At 38.5% G+C, this 6,000-nt stretch overlaps 1 protein-coding gene across 1 annotated transcript in view; it reads right to left on the reverse strand.

The window, feature by feature from the left end:
- LOC138141148 (GTP-binding protein Di-Ras1) overlaps window positions 1-5,768 on the reverse strand; it is a 40,263-nt gene extending 34,495 nt beyond the window's left edge. Inside the window, exon 1 of the mRNA XM_069061814.1 lies at window positions 5,654-5,768. The gene's annotated coding sequence lies outside the window, so the exon portion shown is untranslated. The remainder of the gene's footprint in view (window positions 1-5,653) is intronic.
- Between the last annotated feature and the right edge of the window lie 232 nt (window positions 5,769-6,000).

Genomic DNA, 6,000 nt, shown 5'->3' on the forward strand with positions numbered 1-6,000 from the left:
AAAAAAAAATGTACTTGTACAAAAAATAACGAGAAATTCATTTCTGTTACTGGTTTTTAGATATTCCTGTCGGTTCATCCGTGACGAAATTTTAAACTGTCCGGAAGGTTTCTGAAAATTTCACCAATATGGTTGATTTATACTCTTCCGACTGGAATAGGGAAAAACTGACTATATTAATTGAATTGGAATGACCCCATTACCCAAAGACCCACGAGACACCACGATTCACGAATTTTTAATTTTTATAATTGTTTCCGGATTCATCCAAACATTGAATTTCAGCCTAAAACAGGAAATTTGTGATACATGGAAATATTCACTTGATATTTGGCATATTTACGTATTTTGAAAATTGATCGTTGGATCGGTAATTTCCTAGTGTCGATTTATAAACAACCGACAGGTCACACATAATTCACACCTTTATGAAAATCAAAATTTCAACCTTGTCAAAATCACTAACCTAACTTTCGAGACTGGCATCTGATAATTGAAATATTAACGAATTGCCAAGTGAAATTTTTGGTCACAGCCAGCTTTAATTTATTTTTCGACGGTTCTCTGACTTTTCGTGCCTTTCCGGATACCACCTCGTTCGATCGATCACCGTGGACTTATAGCCGCTTTAAACATTTTGAAAAAATTCATAACCCTAGAGTGAAGTACGAAGAATCTGCTTCTGTTATTGGTTTTTACTTAACTCGAAGACTTCGACTATGACGAACTCTCAAACTACTCCAACAACTTCTGAACATTTCATCATCTATCGATTCATACTTTTCTGACCAGAATATGGACAAACTGACTGCACCAATCGACTCAGAATGGCACCATTATCCAGAAATAGACGACTGACTAGACCTGAATACAGATATAGATAGATTATAGAATTTTTTTTCTGTAATTATTATATGTATATTATTTTCTGATACAAAAACTATTACGAGTATAAAGTAAAAATATAATATTGCTATTTATAGAAAATACGTTGCCATCATTTTATCATCCATCTGTCAGTATTGATTGTAAATCTTTTTATTTGCTTTCTTCGTCATTGTTTGAAATTACTTTGGTTAATACATTCCGAATACAACTTAGAAAGACCCTTTTTTGCGGCCAACTCACGATCAGAAACTTTGTTAGGCTTTTTGCCTATTTCTTTTGCCCTCTGCAGTTTAAAACTCTTGATTAATCAATACCCTGTAGACGTAGACCCACTTAGCTTCCTGAATATTTTTCCCTCTTGTGGTAACACTTGCAATTAAAATAATTACCCAACAACAATACACTAGTCCATTAGGAAAAATTACTTGTGACAATTATATTTTTTACAAACTCACGACGACAGTTCCCAATAATAAATAAAAATGAAAAAAAAAATTCCATGACTTTCGATATCAATACATTCTTTAATTCAGTAACAAACAAGAACTCATTTTGGAGTTCAAGCTCCAGAACAAAGAGCTTCGTGTTTAAAAGAGATCTAGTCATCTAGATTTTGCTAGAAGTGCTATTCTGGTTGTATCTCTGTCGATTAAAACTTTTTGCTCGTTTTAATATCTGGGGGACATACCTCGAGAGGGCGTCTCCAGGCATGTCCCCGAGAAATTTTAATTTCGTTACAAGAATCCTCCGTACCTGTCCTCTTTACCATCACGTATGTTATTTCGTAACGGGAGCAGAAAAAATCCCAGAAGAGCCGCATCTCCATGAATCATATCGTCTCATCTCGCATTGTTTGCTTTTATTAAATACAGCTTTTCGTGCTTCATAAAATCGTGGAGGGAAACAAAATAATGGCCACTCGACTTTCGTCCATAAAAATAAACGTCGCCATAACCAATACAGCAGCGGACCTACGACTGACCGATATCGATTATGGGGCTTACACGGGAAGAGGCATTTGTTGCGGGGCGACACTAACGTCTAATGCGGATTTGGCATGAGTCCTAATGGCGGTCGCTCGAAGCTCTTGAGCTTTTTCGGACACCTAATTAAAAATTCATGGCCGTGCGTACGCATAAACCGCGATGTTGCATCGAATATTGATCTGGCTTTTATCGCTTTCAGTTTTTTCACACGTCGCCGCACAGGATAACCTTACGGATTTAATTTCGGTTGGGGGGCGGCGGTGTCGCCGTATTGTTGCGGCGGTATTAACGAGCGGACATCAAGCCGAAATAATGAAAACATAAAAGCCGACACCCATCGAACTGGCACGTTTTCAGAAAGATCGCCTTTCACGGTGGGAATTGTTTTTGTGCTCGGTTTCGTTATTAAATGGTTTTAATTAGCGGTTTCTAATTAATAGTCGACAGGTATTAGGGAAATGCGAAAAGGCGAACGTGGGTCTTAAAAGATGCACCCTGAGGAGCCGTTCTGCCTTTGCTCCTTATTTTTAAATTAAGTCTTTAGCACTCGGCTAAATATGAAACGACGCAATTATCCAGAGTTTTTCAAAAACGATTATTTATTTTACTTCACAAACATCGAATGCGCCCAAAAGCATTCCGTTTGCAAAGTTACCAAGGTCTTACTTGTGGTCATTGTTTTAAGTGGATTGAAAAATATTTTTTAATTTAATAAATTATTTTCAAAAATGTAAAAAAATAAATCCGAAATTGGTACTTTAAACATTCCGAAAAGGTCATTAATTAAAGTAAAATTTAATTAAAGAGGTATCGGATTTATCAGTATTTCAAAAGGTTTTCATGGTTTTTGCTTTAACAACAAACATAAACGAAATCCTATACTTTATCTTATTTTTTAATACATATTTTGAAAATCAGAGTCTGGAGATGTGCTAATTACTAAAAGTGAAAAGAGAAGCCAAAACTGCCACTCAATAGAATTTTCAAAAATCTAAAGGTTTAGAGTGTTTCCTGTGAAACCAAAAATGTTTTATGTTCGACTGTGACAAATATAGATGGTTTATCTCGTTATTTCGAGGCCATAAACTACCACTTTATCGGACTAGTCCGATGTTTATTATTCTAAATAATAAATACTATTATAGTAAATAAAGTCGCAAACCTGCTGTCATTCTACATTTACCTCATAGATGTCACTGTTATTTTTTTGTAATTTGAACAAATAATGCAGTCGAACATAAAATATTGTATGCAACTCGTCCATAATGATGCTTTATTGGACTCGCTCGCTACGCTCGTTCATCCATAAACTCGACTCGTCCAATAAAGCATTACATTATGGACTTGTGACATAAATAACTATTATCGAAAGTTTTATGATTTGCTTCCACTCTTTTCAATCCTTTATTTTCAAAATTAGGGTGCGACGGGAAGGGAATAAAAATTACTTTTGTCTCTATTAGATTTTTTTTTAATGTAATGAAAAATTATAAAAAAAAAAAAATTCCATTTTTCTTGATTTTTGTCACCTCATTTTTGTCCATTTCCGTTTTTACAAATCCATTACAATAAACATATCAAAATAATGCAGTGTTTAGTTTTAAAATAAACGGCCAACCTGTAAGCACAACGATAAAACATTTTCGCAATAAAACCTCGCAGCCCATAAACAGCTTTTATTCCTGCTAAACCCGCAAAGCACCTCACTTGCATGCCTCTGCTGGTCCATAATCCCACATTTTTCCCTACTCTCGGTGACAAAACACTAAACAGACTTAAACCGAATCTTCGCCACCACCCCGAATACGCAAATCCGCTCGTTTACCACCCTATCTGGAAACGCGGTCATTTTCTCCCCGCCATCTAAAATTCATGCCTCCATTCGTGTGTTTACGTTCGATTTAATATCGGATTTTTTGCTGGTTCAGATTATGCCACCCTTAATCCCGCCAGGGCTTTGTCGAAGACACTCTCGACCTGCTCGAGGACGCGAGTCAATAGCTCTCGAACATAACGGATCGGTTTTTTTCGTCGTCTTCAAACAATAAAACCTCGGAAAATCTCGCCGATAGCCTAAGCCGAATGGGACCTTTGTAGCCAGCGATAACGTTATTGCGTGGCTGCCGCACAAAAAATTCCGCACCGAAATAAATATAATTAATTGGCGACGACATTGCAGCGCACTTTAAAAATTTCAAGAAATTTGTTCAGTGACGATTTATCGAATTCCTGGCCGGTGCATACAAAATTCGTAGGAAAGAAATCAATGCATTCGAGATCTGGTTGCAATTTCTGTCACCCAACAGCTAAGCAAATATGATAAGTGCTTTTGTTGAATTCCTGCTGCGGTCACTATTTCACAACTGCACCAGATTTATCAACTTTACAAAATTCGCAAAAAAATGAACTATACTCAATCGGGTTGCAATTCCTGCGTCCAGACTGGACGATTGCAATCAATATATGTTGAGAGCTTTTATTAAATTCCTGCTGGGGCCACCATTTGGCGAGAGCGGTATAATTTCTTTTGGAACAAAAGCTGCATCAGATTCATAAGTCATGCCGCGGCTATTTGTTAAATTCCTGCTGTCAATCTTTTCCATTTTTAAAAAATTGGCAGAAAAAATTAACGGTATGTCATACTCGATTGGGTTGCAATTCAACCGCGCTAATTGTAATCAAATATGTTAAGCGCTTTTATTGAATTCCTGCTGCGGCCACCAGTTGGCGACAGCTCTAAAAGATATTTAAAAAAGTCCATCAAATTTATTAAGTATGCAATTTGTTAAATTCCTGCTGAGGTATCGCCGCTTTTGCTGTTTTAGCAAAGTTCGCAGGAAAAATTAACTGTGTACTGTACCCGATCTGTTTGCAATTCCTGTAACCCGACCGGCTAATTGCAATCAAATATGTTAATTGCATTTGTTAAATTCCTGCTGCGTCCAGCATTTCGCGACAGTTGTGTTAATTTTTTGCAACAAAAGGTACACCGGATTAATAATTCACGCCGCGATGGACTCATTAAGATAAGGAAATTAATTTCTCGTCTCCGGGCGTATTTTTCTGGCGTCGTAGCCGTTCCGGTCCGTCGTAACACATTGTTCTTGGAATAATTCCGGTATTACTGAAAACGTGTAATTCGGATTATTCGCAGGAATTAGGCGGGATGGTAATTGCTCTTTTGTATGATCCCGGAGGATTTACGGACTGTTTAGGTTTTAATCTGGCGCTTTGTTTACGGTCCGGACCCGGAATAAAGAATGAATTCGCACAAATCGAAATTTATGGAACGGCTCCCCATTTGCATAATGAAATGAATTTATTTTGTCGGCGCGATCCGAATTAAAACGTGTCTCGTGAATTATTGTAAGGAGCAGGTGGTGAATAAAAGTTTCAGCGTAATGCGAAGGGGGAGCGTCGCGACTTTTTTCCGGATTTCGCTTTTTCAGCCGACCGATGGCTCGTAAAACTTTTATTAGCGAGTCTTGGGGGGCGAGCTCGCCTTATTCAAACTCCATAAAACGGCCAGATCGAGATAAAAAGGAGTAATGATGACGACGTTTTTATTCCGGACGGGTCCCGGATTCCCCGACCGGAACACATCGGCTTGTCCTGGCGTCTTAATTGAATTTGTCTCGCATTCCTGCAAAAACTCTGCCGTCCTATTTGAATGGCAAACAAAGACGTCTCAACACCTGTTGGTGACAGTCGATTTATTTCGCGTTTGAGCTTTCGCAGGTTTTTCAAAGCACAGAAAAAATTCGGGGGTGAGAACGTACCTTTGGGGAGTAGAATGGCAATCGCCGTCAAACAGACAAATTCACAAAGAGGTGCGGAGCGAGAAAATCTCCGGTTAAGCTCCGGGTGCCGATGTCACGGCGCAGCAAAAGCACAACTGAAAGGAAAGCGTGCCGAAAGCGGGCTTTACGGCGCTGCACGAAGCGCCGCGACGCACCGCTTTGGCGGAAAGTTGGCCAATTAGAGGAAAAAGTGTCGGAAAAACCGAATCGTCGTACGACAAATTTTAATTAACGTCCGGGATAGACCTGGAAGTGTTGAGGCAGGCAGGTGTACCAGCTTGTTAGGACCATTATGACACTTAATAATTGAGAGGAACTTTAGCTGA

Source organism: Tenebrio molitor, chromosome 1 (assembly GCF_963966145.1).
Source record: "Tenebrio molitor chromosome 1, icTenMoli1.1, whole genome shotgun sequence".
NCBI lineage: Eukaryota > Metazoa > Arthropoda > Insecta > Coleoptera > Tenebrionidae > Tenebrio > Tenebrio molitor.